The sequence below is a fragment of the Passer domesticus genome, chromosome 1 (genome assembly GCF_036417665.1).
Source record: "Passer domesticus isolate bPasDom1 chromosome 1, bPasDom1.hap1, whole genome shotgun sequence".
Taxonomy (NCBI): Eukaryota; Metazoa; Chordata; class Aves; order Passeriformes; family Passeridae; genus Passer; species Passer domesticus.
In genome coordinates, this window is record NC_087474.1 from 2806529 (window position 1) to 2823750 (window position 17222).

At 40.6% G+C, this 17222-nt stretch overlaps 2 long non-coding RNA genes across 2 annotated transcripts; one reads left to right on the plus strand and one right to left on the minus strand.

Moving 5' to 3' along the window:
* Nucleotides 1-3864: 3864 nt before the first annotated feature.
* On the minus strand, nucleotides 3865-13815 carry LOC135301052 (uncharacterized). The gene is made up of 3 exons (XR_010362809.1): nucleotides 13508-13815; nucleotides 9316-12234; nucleotides 3865-4220 (listed from the first exon to the last, which is right to left on the minus strand). It is a non-coding gene; the product is annotated as an uncharacterized LOC135301052 (long non-coding RNA).
* LOC135301021 (uncharacterized) lies at nucleotides 11657-15782 on the plus strand. The gene is made up of 2 exons (XR_010362794.1): nucleotides 11657-14337; nucleotides 15404-15782. It is a non-coding gene; the product is annotated as an uncharacterized LOC135301021 (long non-coding RNA).
* Nucleotides 15783-17222: the final 1440 nt, after the last annotated feature.

The following is a 17222-nucleotide window of genomic DNA, read 5'->3' on the forward strand; positions in this document are numbered from 1 at the left end:
ACAAAATTAAAGTATCAGCATGCTGCTGATTCATGAACGTTGGGATGTTAAGTTCTGATTTGTCACTTCCATGATTCATGGTTTATGAAAAGGAGGAATACAGGATAACATTGCAATAAGGAAATATTTGATTAACTTTGCGAGGAATGAAAACTATTCACAATTACTTCCTTGGGTCTTATAACGTGCAAAATTATTTAATTCTATTTCAATGCATAATCCTGTGAAAAAGTGAAAGTTTTAATCAATGTGGGTTTATTAAATAACTTCCTGTTTCCTTCAGCATTAATAATGTAAAATGTGCAGGGGATTTTATCACTACAGAGTCATAAAAATCATTACATATATCATTGTGTACTTAACTGTAACCTCCTTACAAGAGAAAGAGCCTAATACCCAAAATATCTTTTCCAAACATTGCTATCTTTTGCATTCTTGGCAATATTCCCAGCAAAAAAATAGAAGATTGTAAGAACCTGGATATAATATCCAAAAATGATTGCCTGGATTCCTACCAAGTTTTCTCTCATTAGCAATAATCTCAGTGGCTTTAGCCAACAAGAAAAAAAATCAAAATCTGGTGTTAGAAAGATTTTGAAAAATCTTGGGCAACAGTAAATGCGTGGTTGCTGCTATAGGTGGAGAAGGCAGAAATCTCCCAGGATTTGTTTTCATTTATGACCTATTGTCTAAGCAAGGTCATTAGTACAGAAATTAGCATCAAGGTTAACTAAACTTGTCTCATGTGGTTCAAATTTTGGGCACTTTGCAGTGGTGCACAAGTACATCCTGTTCCAGACAGGAAGAAAATGAAGAAACAGGCTGGGAGAGCTGGGGGTGCTCACCTGGAGAGGAAAAGGCTCCAGGGAGAGCTCAGAGCCCCTTGCAGGGCCTGAAGAGGCTCTAGGAGAGCTGGAGAGGGACTGGGGACAAGGCATGGAGGGACAAAACAAGTGGAAATGGCTTCAAACTGAAGAGAGAAACTTGGTTTAGAGTTTAGGAAGGAATCCTTCCCTGTGATGGTGGGGAGGCCCTGGCACAGGGTGCCCAGAGAAGCTGTGGCTGCCCCTGGATCCCTGGAAGTGTCCAAGGCCAGGGTGGATGGGGCTTGGAGCACCCTGGGATAGTGGAAGTTGTCCCTGCCCATGGCAGGCGGTGGGACTGGATGATCTTTAAGATCCCTTCCAACTCAAACCATTCCATGATTCTATGAAAAAACAGCTCCTCATAAGATACTTGCAAGTATTTCATGTGCCCTGATTCATTAGAACATATATGGCTTCTACATGATTTAATATTTGCAAGGTACAGTAAAAAACTCTCACCCTTAGACATGCTGTAAGAACTTCCCACTTAAGGGGGAGACTGTACAGGCAAAACCTTTTGAAACTGAACATGAAATGTGATATTGGCCATGGGATTCCAGTTTGGATCATCCAAAACCAAAATGGACAGATATTCCTTTTCTCCTGGTACAGAAACCAATAAGAGGAAAGGGAGAGATTAAGAGATTTTTTTCCCCCATTAAGTAGTTGGAATTAAAACATTTTTTCACTTTGGCTTTCTACTCTTTCAGTCCTTTAAATGCTAATGTCACAAACATCATCACTGGGGCATGTGACACAGGGAAAAGATTGACTTACAGCTAGGCAAGAGTCCAGCTCCCCAGTAGCATTCTTCCAATTATGTGCACATTAAATTAAAAGATTTTCTTTTTCTCCCCAGTTGACTTGGGGTATTTTTGACTCCCATTTAATTGCCATTCAGGTTGCCTTTCATACATATACATACAGAAGGTATATAGGTATATAGAAAGGAAAAAAAAAAATAACAGCAATTTTGAAGTGACTTCTACTAAAATTTTCTTACGCAACAAAAGCTTTTTTCATTCCATTCTTTTTACCATTACTGAAACCTCAGATGAACAAGTCCCTGGGCAGGGTACTCCCAGACCCTAAGATCAAAGCCAGCCCCACACCACGTAGCAGGATGCCCCAACACACGTTCCAGCAGGCAGGAGGCTATGGAACACTTCTACATGTGAGGAAAAAAGACGTTAACTTTGGCCAGGGTGGTAATGGTGCACACAATGGTGATTGACAAAGTGTGGGATTTATTGATAGTGTTTAGCAAGTGGTTTGCCTTCAGCATGTCATTATCATAGAAGGGTACTGTAAAGACATAAACTCTAATTATTTAAAACACTAGCAACCCTATTTATTTATTTTCAATTGTGGAGATACTGAAGTTGAAGTCCGGGGCCTTTCAGAGTTGCCATGGCAACTGGACACTTTGATGGGTGATTATAGTGGTACCATTTTGGCATCAGGCTTGAACTTTGATTGCTATGGCAACGTCACAGCCATAACTTCTCTTTCATTCAGCTCATACTTTGTTCCTGAGGAGCCTCTTTGCTTGCTGCTTGTGAGGAAGCTGAGAACTGTGTCAGCTGCATCAGAGAGGAGCTGTTAGGAGCAACACCAAATGGGCTTTCCCAGCCCAAAGAATACCCCACATCAAGGAACGATTCACTCAGTGCTCTCATTATCCCTGGGAAGGAGCTGAGCTGAACTTCTTGGCTGACGTCAATGGAGGTGGCTCCATTAAGGACAGCAAAGTCTCTTGAATCCAAATTGGGGAAAAAAACCCACATTTCTCTGGTTGAATATGCATTGATAGAGGTGAAGAATCCCTCTTGTCTAGTTTGGCATTCAAACAGTGAAACACAAGGAAATGGTAGGGATGACAGAGATCAGAGGAAGAGAGGAAGATTCAAAAACAAAAAAGCAAATAAACAACAACAAAAGAAAAACTCTGGGAAAACATGTTTACCAGACAGTTTAGCTTTTTGAAATTCATATCAGCTTGGAGATAAAAAAAACCAAATTTGTCAATATTTATGGAGTTTTAGCATGAGAAAATTCATGCAGGTTTCTTCAGGTACAATGACAGGAGATTCACTTGAATTGTGGGAATAATAGAGAGATTCTGAAAGACAGTTACTTCTTATAAGCAATAAGGAAGTGAAAGCCTTTTTTTGATTCCTACAGAACAATCAAAAGCATAAATTGCTTCACATAACTTTCTGTTAAATTCTTATTCTTCACCAAAGGATGTTCCAGAGGCCAAACACTTTCATATACAGAAAACTCCAAAGAAATTTAATATGACAAAGTCCGTTAAGGATTATTAATATAAAGACAAAATTTTCTTTCAGGAAGTCTCCAAACTGCAATTCACTGGGGGCTGGGAGAGCACAGCAGGGTGATATCACTACACAGCTGAGCTTCTCTCAAACTCTTCCATGAACATGCAGCAGTGCAAGTGGGATGCTGATCTTGGTGAGACTTGGGTTTGGTTGCTTGTGGCCAACCTCAAGCTCTTAGACCTTAGACTCATTATTCTGTGAAAGGTAAATAGATAAATAAGGATGTCTTGACAAAATCACAGAATGGCTTGGAGGGACCCAATTTAATCTCATCCCAACTCTCCTGCCATGGAGAGGGACATCTTTCACAAGATGAGTTTGCTCAGAGCTCCATCCATCCTGGCTTTGCACACTTCCAGGGATGGGATATCCATGACTTCTCAGGGCAACATGTTCCAGTGCCTCACTACCCTCACAGTAAAAAAAAATATTTCTTCATTATGTCAAATGTAATCCTACCTTACTTCAGTTTAAAACCATTTCTCCTTGTCCTGTCATTATAGGTCTTGGTAAAAAAAAAATAAAAATCTCTGTCTTCCTTGTGTAACAAAAGCTTTTATCACTCCATTCTTTTTACCATTACCAAAACCTCAGATGAACGAGTTCCTGGGCAGGGTATTCCCAGAACCTAAGATCAAAGCCAGCCCCACACCAGGTAGCAGAATGCCCTTCATTTATTGAGTATCTGGAATAAAGTTTCCCCAGAGCCTTCCTTTTTTCAGGATGAGCAATTCTCTCAGTCTCTTATCATAGCAGAGGTGCTCCAGCTCTCTGAGCATCTTTGTGGCCCTTTTCAGGCTCTGCTCAGACAGTTCCATATCTTTCATGTACTGGGGACTCCAGAACTGGAGGCAGAGTCAGCATCCAGAGCTTGGTGTTTAACAAAAGGCCATTTATACACTGTGAAGCACAGGTGACAATCTGTAACTCCTGGAGGTGCCACATCTCACAACCCGTCACTCCTCCTGATATCTATCTTGCATTAAGTAAAAGCACTGACATATTGATTTTGCTAAAAAAATCAAGCACAAAAAGTGATGAGTTAGAATAATTATAGTGCTTTAAAGTCTGCTCAGACTTTCTTAATTTATTACATCAGTTTCACTTTGCACTGCTCAGAAAAAAAAAATGTCTAAATCCATCAGTGAAGAGCGGGACTTTCAATGAGTTGCAAAAGAGAAAAATATGCAATAATTTAACAGGCTTGATAATATTACTCATCTGTATCTCAGTGTAGTTATTTCTAGAACTGAACTCACCTCTCCCTGGTACAAGTATGTGAATAAATTGTACCTCTATATAAATAAATAAAGAGATGGCAGCACTGTGTGGGCTGCAGTAAAGGATTATTCATCTATCACACAATGTCTGCCAGATGCTTTGGAGCATTAGATCCACCTGTGTATTTTAGCATCCAAAACTTCCATGTTTACAGGATTTAATCTGCTCTGCTCAGCTCAGACTCCGGAGTCCAACACCAATACCTAAAGTGTTCTGGAGATTTGAAGCTACTTGAGAGTGTTAAAGGTCATCACTATAAGTTGAAATTTGCTGGGCTGAAATCTTTAGTTCAGTGTGAAATTGCACAAGAAAGATGCTCAAAGTGCAGCTGTGTTGGGCATGGGTGTGTTCTGTATTTTTGTTACAGAACCCAGCACCCTGACCTGCTCCTTCACCCACAAGATTGAATTTAAAGAAACACTTGGTCAGAGACACCCAGGGGTGTTAACTACCCATAACCTTCAAGCACCTTCAAGCCCTGTAGCAGGAGCCAAAGTTTTTTGCTAGAACCTAGTCCTCAGTGATTTGTGATCTTTTCAAGATGCTGACAAAAGAAGAAAACAAGTGCTACTGAAAAACACCTATCCTTGTAAAGCACTGCAAGAAGAGCACACTTGGTAGAAGGTGCAGGAGAAGGACAAAAATTAAGTGTTCGTGCTTACAATCTTTGTTTAAAAAAAAAAAAAAAAAAACACAAAAGGGCTAAAATAACACCAAACCCCAAAGTATCATGGCTATTTAGAGTTCCAGGAATTCTGCTTTTGACAAAACAGTGAAGGACAGGAACCAAAGTTGCCAAAGCTTGAAGTCATTAATGAGTGTCTGCAGTTTCAGCCTTTATTCAGCCCCATTTTCCAGTTCTAATGAAAGAAGTTGAATTTTAGCTGAGGAGCTGAAGTACAGCTCCCTTCCAGGAAAGCAAAAGTGGTGATCACACTTAGATCAGATTGTCAGTCACAAAGCTGTGAACCCTTGGCACAAAGACTCCCTGTGAGACACTCAGGCTCTTTCTCTGGCTCAGGTCAAAGGCTGCTGCCTAATGCTCATCACTTACTTCACCTCTATGTACTCCATTCTCCCAGCTGTGATAATGGGAATGATGGGATGCCCATGTGTTATTCACAAGCTCTGTGTTTTATGTATGGGAAGAGCTGTCTGTGTTTTTTGCTTCCTTACTGGGGCAAAAGAGGTTGATTTTGTTCCTTTCAAAAATACAGGTTTTCAAAGTGACAGATGGCCTCACTATTGTCAGTTGTCAGAGGCTTTTCATCAGCATTGAAGCAAAAAAAATGTATAATGGGTTTTATCAGGTGTGCTCTAAAAAGCCTCAGCAGAGTAAGACTTCTTGATCAAAAGCACAAAGCAAAATATCGCTTTTTTTTGAATGCACGTGTGACTCTTCACAGACATGAAAAATGTGGGCTGTTCTGCAAAATGAGCTTCATCTTTTCAAGAGGGGTACAGATTTCCAAGGTTGTGCTTCTTATTGAAGATTATGAAGTGCCAATCAAAAAAAATCACTAAAAAAATGCTTCCTTGTCAGGGAAAAACACCTGAGGCAGTCATTCCTGCAGATATTCATAGAATCATGGAATGGCTTAGGTTGGAAGGGACCTTCAAGATCACCACATCCCACCTCTTGCCATGGGCAGGGACACCTCCCACTATCCCAGGTTGCTCGTCCCTGTCCAACCTTGCCTTGGACAGTACCAGAGGTCCAGGGGCAGCCACAGCTGCTCTGGGCACCCTGTGCCAGGGGCTCCACACCCTCACAGGGAAGAATTTATTCCTAATTTCTACTTTAAACCTCATCACTTTCAGTTTAAAGCCATTAAAGCCATTAACTTTTTTTTTTGACTTTGCTTTGACCTTTCCAACGCAGTTTTTGTACATGGTGCTGGTGCCTGCCATGAAGCTGCCATCATCCCCCAAAACCCAGCTCAGGAGATCAGCTTTTCTGGGTATTTCCTACCACACACAAATTATGAGCAAAGCATCAAGAAGAGAAAAGCACACAGCAAATATTTATTGGCTGACACACACTGTGGAGAGTAAGGATCCATTTTCTACCAAGTGAAAGATTAATACACCCATGACCCTAAAAGTGGCTGCTGGCCAGGTCTCTTTGCCCCTTTGTCCTGTTGATTTGCCATTTTTCAGTTCTCTGTTTCTTCCCTGATGGTTTTAATATCTCCTCAATGTCCATTCTTTTGTGTCCTGGACTGCCTACATACCACTGGCTCAAAAAAATTAACTTCTCTCACATGGCATTAACACACAGACCTCCTCACACAGCTCAAAATCAGGTTCCCAGCATCTGCAGCACCAAACTGGCCAAATGGGACCACACAGATATAACCACGGGCTGTGGGTTACAATAGAAGGGATTTGGGGAGTTTATCCAGATCTAGCTGGACACAGCTCTGACTGAAAAACCAAATTTCAGAATTTACTGCATGTTGGAAGAAGAGGCTGACTGATTTTCCTCAAGCCCTACAGTGTTTAGATTACCAGAACCTACAGGAAATGGACTTCAGAAGATTAAAGTTAGTCATGCATAAACAGTTCATCAGAAAAAAACACACTTGAAAGCGAGGATCTTAATCATCTTTCAAGAACTACAAAACAAAATGAAACAACAAAAAAAAAGTGTAGATCAAAAAGAAGAGGGTATTAGTAATTCTCAAAAAGCCAGTTCTCCTTCCACTGAATCTGAAAAATTACATCAATAGAATTTACAATCAGAATAACCCAGGATAATGTTCCAGCAAAGCAACGAACAGCATCTGATCTGATCTGATTCCTGCCAAGGATGTGCTCATAAATAAATGAAGAAGTGGTGGCATAAATCTCTCATGAATGTCTAAAACAGGATTGTTAGCACCCAAACCTAAGCAAAAAATTATGTAGAGTGCCTGACATCTCAGCAGGACCTGTTCAGTGCAGCAAGTGAGGAACAGGAAAAACTCCTTGCAATCAAGAATTGATTGACTTTTAGGAAGAAATTCTTCCCCTTGAGGGTGGTGAGGACTTGGCACAGGCTGCCCAGAGAAGCATTTTACTCACCAAAAATACAGAGTTCAGAGGAAATTGTCTAAAAAATTAGCAAAACTTGAAGAGAATGACTGAAGACTTACAAAATTAAGGATCACAAGCACTAAATGAATCCTGTTACAATATTAATATATCCCCTATTTGTGTTTAGGAACCCCTGAGAAGCACAGCACTCGTTCTGCTCTTCTTTCTTGACTCATACATTCCTTTCTGGTTTAGTTGTTGTTTTTTTTTTGGTGTTGGATTTTTTTTTGGGGGGGGTTGGTTTTTTTGGGGGGAAGTAATTTATACATGACACCAAATATTTTGCGTATAAAAAGAATGTCTCAGTATCATTTTCTTCAAGCAATGAATGGAGGAAATTCATCTTCTGTGGTTCTGAAACAAAACTGAAATATGAAAGAAATTATGAGGAACTAAAACAAAAAAAAAAAAATAAAAGGGTAAAAATAAAGGTTTTATGCTCAGCTTTTTTAAACCCCTGTGGTTCCACTGGCTGGATAATACAGGGAATTATTCCATGCTCCTTCCTGTAAGTAGGTACTGAAGGAAAAACTACCACCCTGGAGCTTCTTGTTATAATTTCTCTGCCAAAACTTGCTTATCCATAGCTGAATCAGCAGAGATAACAGCTCCACAGTTGCTCCTGTGAAGATTTTGATAACTTAGGTCAAATCTTCCTCATGAGGAATTAATTTGTGGCTGAGTGATTCTTGGGTTAGAGCAGAATGCTGTCCTCTGATAAGCAGCCTACAGTGGTAAAAAAAAACCTCCAGGAAAAGGTGAGTGCTTTGTGTTTTACACCAGTGGTGGGAAAGAAGGAAGAATAAATTGTGAGTTTTTAATAAATTTATTGGGATAAATTTAGCCATATTGCACAGGAGAGGCCATCATTATAGAATCATTAAACAGCTTGGTTGGAAGGGAGCCTAGGGAATACCTGGTTCCAGCTTTTCACCTGGACAAGAATTTACAGTCACTGGTGATCTGGCCTGTGATATTGATGGTTTTCCAAGAAATGTCTAATATCAGGCTAATCATACCCTGACATGGTTGTTCTGCTAAGGGAATAATTGAAGTCCAGGTGGCTACACTGCACTGGAAAATTTTTAGTTTGTGGAGATCTGAAGGAAGATGAACCTCAGCCTTAATGTCCTGATTGACTAATCCAGCAGGAAGGCACTTCCCACCCTGAACAGCCCAGGGAAGTTGTTTTCCCAGGCTGTCAGGGAAATAGTGATATAATAATATTTAATATAAAAATACAATAATAGTTATTCTATATCGATATATAGAATAGATTAGTATATAATAATAATATAAATGCATTAATCTTATTACAGAATAGTAATTATACAAATATATAATAATATACATATTAGTGTGCCTATTAATATATACTAATACATATCAATATGTATATTAATATATCAATATATAGTGTAATGTATTATATAAAAATATACATATTCATATATGTATATATAATATATGTATAAGTTAATATGCATACATATTATATATTATATATTAGAATATGCTATAGAAATATATTATATCAATGTTTAATATATAATAAATAATATATATACTAGGTTATATTTATATTATATATAATATTTATATATACTACATAATTTGTATAATATATTATATATATCATATATGAAATAATAATAATAACAACAACAATAATAATAATAATAATAATAATAATAATAATAATAACAACAACAACAATAATAATAATAATAATCCTCATAACACTGAACCTCAAGAGGTTGTCCTGATGGAGAGGCTCACTCAGGGATGGCAGGGATGGCTGTGCAAAGCCCCTGGCATTTGTGAGCTCAGATGATCCATGGAAGCTGTGTGCTTTGGTGAGGGCAACATCTCAACGCCAGCTGTGCTGTTCAGCTGCAGAGATGGAGCAGCTGATCTGCTCCCAGGGATCCTCTTCATTCTCTCAGAAATATCAGCAAGACAAAACCAGGAACATTCCTGTTACCTTTGGGGATTTCTCCTTACAGGGTGTGGAGGGTTCAGGGGTTTGGGCATGTGGGAGGTGTGAGTGAGGGACAAAAAGCAACACCCAGTGAAATTTACCTGCTAATATACCATAACTCTAACCCCTTTTCATAAATTCCATGTATGGAATCAGTGGGTGAATCTGCACCAAACCCAAAGTCTTTTTTGTGATTAACTGATTTCCAAAAAGGTTCTTCCTCTGTGAGTGTGTCACTCCCTCCTCTGGCCTCCTGTGGAGCACCCAGCATAGAAATCTGCCTTAAATCTGTCTGCTTTGGTGATTAAAAGAACACTTACAGTGTAGAAAATCTGCACAATTCTTGTGGATGTGTCATTTAATTCAGTCCTGCCTCCAAACACAGAATTTATTCTGTTTCTGGATAAAATGAGAAATTGTGGGAGGTGCTTCTTGGAGATAATGGTCTTGAATAGCAACCTCTTACCTAGCCTAAATATTCCCAGAATACTCCAGGAAAATTCAGGAGAAAAATTTGAAAACTCACATCACTTGTGAGCCCCAGAATGAAAGAGCTTGGTGTAGAGGGCTTAAATACTTGCTGAAATTTGCATTTCTTTAAAAATCATATATTCACATGGGAAATTCACTTATATTTGCCCTCCCATAAATACAATTCCCTACAATATGTTTTTTCAACTTCTTTTACTTCTATGCCATTTCTGATCCTTTATTTTCCCCTCAAGAATCTCAAATGCCAACATCCTGGAGGTTCTTTAAGCTTGAAACAAAGATTCAGCAGTAAAAAACCCACTCAATTCATAAAGTCACTGACATAAATGAAAAACTATGGAGACAAGTCTCTGAAAAATCAGAAAGAAAGAGAGAAATTTGATTTTCACCCAGTGTTGAGTTTCATTTTGGAAATGTAAAGGGGATCAAAAAGTTGTCCAGACCAAAAATAAGCCATTAGCAAAGTCCACATGCTGTACAAACACTTGATGGATAAACAATTTTTCAAGCTAAGAAGAAGAGGTTGAATTCAGAGATTTACAAATTTGGATAAACTTCAGGCAAAAGTGAACTTCCATAATCCAAATTATTCCATGATTCATCTGCAATGCTGGTATGGCTACATTATGTTTGCTTCTGAAATTTGTTCTTTTTAGTGCTGGCTTTCACTGCACTGAATTTCTCAATCTACCCTGTATCTCTTTCCAACCTAATATATTTTTCTTGTCTGTGCCTCAGCATCTAACTACATGTTTTCCTTTCAGCTGCTACATTTCAATTCCATTGTCAAATCTGCAGTCCATTGTTTCCCTTTAACCTTTCTGCTTGGACACTGAAGATCTCTGTGCTGCAGTTCCTTCTTGTGAGTCAACAGCAGCATGAAATAAGGTCAGCTCAGTGATGCAGGCTCCTGTCCTCCTCAAAGACCAGTCTGCTCTGATGGAGATTCCCTTTGGGATGATAGATACACTCCAGGTGTAGTGCTGGAGAGGCTGGAATCAGCAGCTCTTTCTGAATTAATGATTCCCATCATGTTTCTCCTTGGAAAGAGCATTATTCATGTGTGCAGCAAGGCTGAGCCAGCCATCAGCTCCTCAGGGATGCAGCATTTATCCCAGAGGCAAGAAGCAGGATCAGTGCTCTGTAAGAGCAGTAAATTCATCACCCTTACTTGTATTCCCATGTGGATGCAGTGTGTGCAATCAGCTCTCTGGGCTCTCCAGCACAGGAAGGAGCTGGAGCTGCTGGAGCCAGTCCAGAGGGGGCACCAGGATGATGAGAGCAGCTCTGCTGGGAGGAAAGGCTGAGGGAATTGGGATTGCTCAGGCTGGAAAAATGGAGCTGGGGGTGCACAGCCTGGAGAAAAGGAGACTCAGGGCTGCCCTCATCACTCTGCACAGCTCCTGAAAGGTGCCTGTGCTCAGCTGGGCTGGGCTCTTTCTGCAGCAGCACTGGCACAACCAGAGCACACAGCCTGCAGCTGCACCAAGGGAAATACAGGCTGGATATCAGGAAAAAGTTTTTCACAGAAAGAGTGATAAAGTTCTGGAATGGCTGCCCGGGGAGGTGGTGCAGTCCCCATCCCTGGGTGTGTTTAACAAAGCCTGGATGTGGCACTGGGTGCCAGGGTTGAGTTGAGCTGTTGGGGCTGGGTTGGACTCGATGGTCTTGAAGGTCTCTTCCAACCTGGTCATTCTGGGAATTCTGTAAAAAGAGAAGCTTTGGGGTGACCTCGTTGTGGCCTTCCAATGCCTAAAGGGAGACTGAAAGGAGGAGGGAGAGAGACAGTTTACAAGAGCATGGAATGACACGACAAGGTGGAGTGGCTTTAAACTGACAAAGAGAAGATTTAGACTGGATATTGAGAAGAAATTCTTCCCTGTGAGGGTTCTGAGGCCTTGGCACAAGGTGCCCAGAGAAGCTGTGTCTGCCCCTGGATCCCTGGGAGTGTCCAAGGCCAGGTGGGACGGGGCTTGGAACACACTGGGATAGTGGAAGTTGCCCCTGCTCATGGCAGGGGTTAGAAGTGGATGGAACTTTAAGTCCCCCTCAACTCAGGCCATTCCATGATTCCATGACTCTGTGATTCTGTGATTTGATGATCACAACTTTTAGAAATTCTTCAGGGCAATTCTGTCAGTACATCAATAATAAGTAGACTCTGCACAGGGCTCTGCACAGGGTTCCTCCTGTCCTGAAATACAAGGTTAAAGATGGAAAAATTATCTGTAGTACCATGCTCTTGTCTATCTGTACTTATTCTGCTACTAACTGTGATGTCTGCTTTGCCTAAACACAGCAGAATCAAGGAACCACAGAATATCCTGAGCTGGAAGGGACCCACAGGGATCAGCTAGTGCAACCCCTGGCCCTGCACAGGAAAACCTGAAAAATCCCACCCTGTGCTTGAGAGAGTTGTCCAAGTGCTTCTTGATCTCTGTCAGCCTTGGTGCTGTGACCACCTGCCTTGGGATATTTTCCAGGGTGAAGAACCTTTTCCTAATATCCCACCTAAACCTTCCCTGACAGGGCTTAATGCCATGTGGAATTTATGGATGAGTACAGACAGATTTCTGACCTTCACAATTAATTTTCACCCTCTCCTTCCATTTCTAAGTGAATCTTTGTTGTCACTTCTTCACTGTTTCATTGATAGATATTTCATCTTTCACTTCTCCTATTCCCCACCATGGTATAAGGCAAGGACATCATATTTTTTTTTTCGTGTTTCTTATTTTTCCCTCTGTTTGGTCCAGATGGAGAATTTCATAGCAATCCTAAATGACACAGGAAACAGTTCTGCCTGACTGACTCAGTCTTTGCATAACAGGAGCTGTACTGGGGATCTTCATTTAGTGCATAATTGTGGTAATCCAAAGGCATTCTCAGCAATGTGTATTTTCTTGTGTATGAAACACACTTGAAGCTGTTGATTGATGCACTTAGAATTGCTTCATGCACCATCTGTATCCATCTGTGCACACTTGAACACTGTTTAAAAACCTCACTCGATCACCAGTACATTAGAGAGAAGTGGTATTTCTGCTAATAGAGTGTATTAATAAAGATCAAATGCTATCTCACTTCATTCAACCCTATCCAACACATTCAGTATGATCAGTTGAAAATTAGAGAAGTCTCACTAAACGTGTTGATGCTTCAAGCACCAACTCTCATCATTCTCACTAAAATTACTGCACAGAACGACAGACTTGTTTTGGAAAAAATCAAGAAGCAGCAGTTAAAAACTTAATGATTAAAAAACGGAAAGCATTTTTAGAAAGACAAATGTTTACAAGTTTTTCTCCCCTTTTTTATATACCTGTTTTAGTCTAACAGGTATATAAATTTGACCAAAAACTTTGAAAGTCATCTCAAAAATTCATACAGAAATATTCTTCAAACAGAACGCTTTTAACCCAGGCCTTCTCATTTACATATTAATTTGCATAAATCCCAGAACATACCAGGCATGCTTTCTTTCACTAATTATCAGTTCCTTGCCAGTGAACATAGGCATGTGGGATTTTGATAAGAATATAATGACTTTAAAATCATTACAAATACAAAATGATTTTAAATATAGCCTGCCCTAACAGAGATCCTCAGAAACTTGCTGGCATCTCACACAGAATCATAAAATCACAGAGTCAAAAAATCATGGAACCATAAAATCACAGAGTCATATAATCATGGAATCATGGATTTATAGAGTCATATAATCATAGAGTCATATAATCACAGAGTCATTGAGTTATAGAATCATAGTCATACAGTCATAGAAAAATGGAATGATAGAGTAACAGAGTCATAGAATCACAGAGTCACAGAGTTACAGAATCATGGAATCATAGTGCTGAGACACCGGAACAGTTTCCTGGAGATATTTTGGCTGCCCTATCCCTGGAAGCTTTCCTGGCCAAGATGGATGCGGCTTGGAGCAACCTGGTCTAGTAGAAACTGTCCCTGCCCATGGCAGGGATGGCCATGGATGATTTTTAAGGTCCTTTCCAACCCAAACTATTCCCTGATTTTATGATTTTTTCCCTCCATCACCCCTGCATGGATATCTGGACACCTCTGAGCATCTCAAATGGACCAGAGGACTTTCTGAGAACAACAGGACAGAATCCCTTGAGAGAAAGTCCAGTGCTTACTTCAAAACACATCTCTCTGAGGAGCTGAGTCACTCTGAATCCCACAGACAGCAAAAGGCACCTCTGCCCTGGCTGTGAGGGCCCAGACCTGCACAAGGGTACCCAGCCCTGATGTCTCCCTTTCATCCAAGGACACAAAGGTGAGAGGCAATGAATATGACTCAGAACTTCATGTTGTTAAGTTCAGCAAAAGTTGTTTATCTGGACCATTTTTCATGATTGACTCATTTTAGTGAGTCTTAATTCCAGGTAAAATTCCATAACTAAAAAAAATATGGAAAACACCATCCATAGATATAATGGGATTATCACCAGACAGGGATTCTTTCCTTCCCAGACATAAGCCAGGGATGGCTCCAGCTGCGTATTTCAGAGGGATTCCTCAGATGTGCATTTCATTAACTGCATAATGCCACCCCTTAGTCCCGAATGTGGATTTTTTTCCTTGATGCATGGAGCTCTCAATGCACCCTGCATTTCTCTGTTCACAGAGCTCTTCCCTTCTCAGGAAAGCTCATTTCCCAACAACCCCAATTACTGTCACCTCCTTTTACTTGACATTAATTGCAAGACAAGCAGAACTAGCTGTACTTAGGCCTGCCATGCTGATCTGCAACTGATTTTACAGCTGCATTTTTGCTTGCTGTTCAATGCAGCAGTACAGAAAACAGCTGTGGTGTTTTTTCGTTTAGGGGGGACAAAAGCTTTCATTGGCTATTTTATTTTAAAGAATCCTATCTAAGACATATTTCTAAAGAATCCTGTCTGAGACAAAATGCTTGTTGGAAATCAAGCAGTACAGGCAGCATCTCTCATGTATATACATAATCAGCAGATTTTGTTTTGGGGGGTGGGTTTTTGGTTTCTTTCTTGATTATAATAATCTTGAGGAAACTGATTAACCCAAAGTAAGTGATTTCAGTCAGAAATTGCTTATAGGGAGGGAAAGTGAGGAGGTATGAACCAATTTTGCTAGTCTTCAATATAAATATTTTTTTAAAAATTAATTCTGCTATCTGTTGCTCAGCTTTGAGAAGGCAAGAATTAATATTTTATACCAATGACATAATTATTTCTATACCTGTGTTTACATGCATTCAGTCCCAGGCTGAACTGTCCTCATCCTGCTGACTCTCTAAGGGTCAATACATCTCAGGAACTTAGAAAATCTGTGTATAAAACCAGTTTTTTTTTCTCTATAAACAGGAGATGGACCCTGAAATTGAATCCATGGTTCTGCTCAGACACAGAGCAACATCCCTGACCTCTGTGTGCCTCTGTCTGTGCTTCTGTCTCTGGGTTAATCAGGACTTTAATATCATCTGTACCACACTATTTTAATGTATTCAAACAATTCCATGGGAGTAAAGTCCAGGCATTTCCTCAGGGGGCAGAGAGTGGGAGCTGGCTCTGGTTTTAATTCCAGTAATTGAGTTTATTACCCATAGCTGTCTTTTGAGCATACACAGGGTAGGAAGGCAACGTGACCCTCTGGGAGAGGAAAGCTCCAGAAGTCTGATGTCTGAGATGATTTTGTTCCTAATCTGCTTCAGAAAAAAAAAAAAAAAAAAGCTCTCACCTCTGACATCCTTTATCTTGTCATCTCATTTCAAATATTTTTAGTGCCAAAACAAGGTCTGTCCTTCACTGTATTTTTATATAATACTTGAAATTATGTGTTTCCCATCTGAGCTGGAATATCCATAAAATGCTGATATAGAGTAGCAGGTTATGTTTTCACACCACAATAGGGGTCTTTCCACTTAATTCACCATTTCTGGTATTTACATACTAATTTCTCACATAAGGACCCATTATTTCCAGAGAGAAACTGACTGTTTGGGGAAATTAAAGTTGTAATTAGGGTTCTTCTGGAACCTGTCAGGTGGATTTTTTTTCTCCAATAATGTCTAGGGCCTGAAGATTACCCCTCCCTATGGGATCAGTGGTGAACTATAACTGCTTTTAACTCTCTCAGAGGTGGTGAAGTTCCAGATTGAAGTCATTTAAATTCCTCCTGGGCATCCAAATCCCTCTTTTCCATTGTGGTGGGTTTGCATGGCAGGATTCTGGCCGGGGGTGAATACAGAGGTGGCTTCTGTGAGGAGCTGCCAGGAGCTTCCCCTGTGTCCCTGTCCTGGGTTGTAAGATAAGTGTCTATTCTATTTCCCATCTGTCAGAGCTGGGGCAGTTCTCCTCTGTTCATGGGGCAGTTTTCTTTATCTCTCCCACAACCAATCCTCCCTCCAGGAGATCTCTGCTCTCCATGGCCACTGAGTGTCCCTGCAGGGCTGATCAAATTCCAGCATCCCATGGGGAGATGCTCTGCCCAGGGCAGGAGCCAAGCATTCCTACCTGGATACAATCTGAGCCTGGAACAGCACAGCAGCCTTTGCCCACTGCATTCCCAGAGGAGCAGCTTTCTCCTGCCCTGCATTGCCAGAGGAAGAGCAGGCCCATCTCCAGCAGCCCTGGAGCTGCAGAGGAAAACTGCAGCCTTGTGCAGGATCCCTGCTCCAGCAGAAGCACAGCTGGCACTGCAGGAGGGCTGAGCCCCCATGGGATGGGACTGTGCCACCACCCTGACACACAGGGCTCAGCTCCTGCTCTCACTCTGGCAGTGTTTGTTTTGGGCTTTTTGTTTTTTTTTTTTTGCATTTGTATTTTTAATTTTCCTGGTAAAGAACTGTTATTCCTATTCCCATATCTTTGCCTGAGAACCCCTTAATTTCAAAATTATAATAATTAGGAGGGAGAGGGTTTACATTTTCAATTTCAGTGGAGGCTCCTGCCTTCCTTAGCAGACATCTATCTTTTCAAACCAAGACAGTCCCACAGAGCCAATTCCAGCCATGAGATGTTCTCAATTGATTTCAGCAGCTCCCAACATTTGCGGTGCAGGGATCTATGAACAATTTGCAGTCAGAAGGAGATAAACCCTTTTAAGCATGGTTCCTCTGATGCATTAGCAATGTGTACCCTTCTGATGCCTTGATCTGCTCTCAATAAAACTTATTTCTCTCTT